Raw genomic sequence first — 2317 nt, 5'->3', positions numbered from 1 at the left:
CTAAACCTCGTCCAAGACCTGGCCCAAGACTTCAACCACTTCGCCCTCACCAGAATTCCTCGCTCGGAAAACACCCAGGCAGATGCCTTGGCCGCACTCGCGTCAAGCTCGGATCCAGGACTAAAACGGGTAATCCCCGTGGAATTCATTGAACATCCGAGCATCGGACCGCCGGTGATCGCCAATCTGATTTGGGGAAAAATCGAAGATGCGGAGGAAATCGAAGATCCACCAGAAGGAAAGATGGATCAGCCGGAATACGGTTGCGACAGCCCATGGCTAGAGCCGATCCGAGCCTATATAGCCGAAGAACGTTGCCCGCCGAGAAATGGGCGGCACACAAAATTAAAACCCAAGCCGCACGATATGTAACGGTAGAGGGAGAAATCTACAAATGGAGATTCTCCGGCCCACTCATGACCTGCGCCGAGGGAGAGAAAGCGAGAAAAGTGATGGAAGAGGTCCATTCTGTATCGTGCGGAAACCACTCCGGTGGAAGCTCACTCGCAGTAAAAAAAAAACGCCACAGTTATTATTGGCCAACTATGATCAAAGACTGCGAGAAATTCCCACGAAAATGCGAAAAATGCCAAAGGCACGCGCCCACCATCCATCAACCTGTGGAGGTCCTCTCGTCCATTTCATCTCCGTATCCCTTTATACGATGGTCCATGGATATCATCAGACCTTTACACAATTCAAAACAGAAACGCTTCCTTTTGGTCCTTACGTTTTTTTTTTCGAAGTGGGTAGAAGCAGAATTCTACGCAAGTATCAAAGACGTACAAGTCGAGAGCTTCGTATGGAAGAACATTATCACCAGGCACGGGGTCCCTTGCGAAATCGTAACAGACAACAGATCTCAGTTCATCTCTACCTGATTTGAGGCATTCTGCGAGAAGCGGAAGATACGGCTGAACAAGTCAACTCCTAGATATCCACAATGTAGCGGCCAGACAGAGACCCTTAACAAAACTGTCCTTGACGGGTTAAAAAAGCGCATAGAAGCCAATAAGGGACGATGGGCAGATAAGCTCAAAGGAGTTCTTTGGTCACATCGTACAACCCCAAGACGGGCTACGGGAGAAACCCCCTTCGCCCTCGTTTACGGGATGGAATGCATGATCCCAGCGGAAGTAGAATTTCCTGGAGTGCTGAGAAGATTCCTCCCCGAACGAGAAGATCTCAACAACGCGATGCTGCTGGACGAACTCGATCTCATTAACGAGCGACGAGACCAAGCTCTCATAAGAATCCATAACTACCAGCACGCTGCCGCGAAATACTACAATTCAAACGTTCGCCACCGCAGGTTCAAGGAAGGTGATCTGGTTTTGCGCAATGTCTTCCAAAACACTGCCGAACGTAACGTAGGAAAACTGGGAGCAAACTGGGAAGGACCATACAAGGTCATAAAGGTTGTCCGACCAGGATTGTACCAAATCGCGAACATGCAAGACGTCAAGATCCAAAGAACCTGGAATGCGATGCATCTTAAAAAATACTACCACTAATCGCAACGTGGGAACTAAGAACTACGAGATGGCTTGATCCCCGAAAAAAGGGTACGTAGGCAGCTTGCCAAGCGAGTTCAGCTATCCTCCCATCTTAAAAAGGGGGGAGGGGGAGTGGGTACGTATACTCGTATACTCCCACGACTTGCAAAAAAAAAAAACTCGACCTTTTTCGAAATTTTTTGCGGAAAAATGCGAGACCTTATGGTCGCCAATCCCGCTATTCGCCAAACGTCTAAAGTGGCAATCTAAGACTCTCTCAAAGCGCCTAAGCAAAATCAATTAGTTATCACACTATATTCGACAAAACCCCCCGAACGCTCGTAAAAGAGGCATCCTTCAGAAAAAGCCCGCGAACAAATGCGGCACAAAAGAAAAGGTCAACTTTCGGCTCTGCGAGACGTCGCTACACGCTTAAAGTTACGATTTTTTCGACATCTATAGAAACGACGTTCTCGTTTCCAAAAAAAACTTAGTACACCTCTAACGGTAAAATGCCTTTAAACTGGCATCATTTCTTTGTTGCTGATCACAACAAACGAACCTTAACGTCCTAAACAGACATCAGCCGCCCTCGAAAGGATAGTCTCTCTCACATCCGACAAGGATACCATAGCGCGCTATACAATAAATCCGAAATTTTGGTTAGCATCTCCAAACGGCCTTTGGAGGTAGCTCGATTCGTATCAAGACAAGTTGTATAAGCCGATAACAATTCGCGGACTTTATATCGGTACAAATCAGGTTAAAATCGTAAACAGGTGAAACGAAAGCCGACTTGTCATCGCATAGCCTCAGTCCGA

Source organism: Brassica oleracea, chromosome C4, assembly GCF_000695525.1.
Source record: "Brassica oleracea var. oleracea cultivar TO1000 chromosome C4, BOL, whole genome shotgun sequence".
Classification (NCBI taxonomy): domain Eukaryota; kingdom Viridiplantae; phylum Streptophyta; class Magnoliopsida; order Brassicales; family Brassicaceae; genus Brassica; species Brassica oleracea.
Note: the sequence above shows the minus strand (reverse complement) of the source record.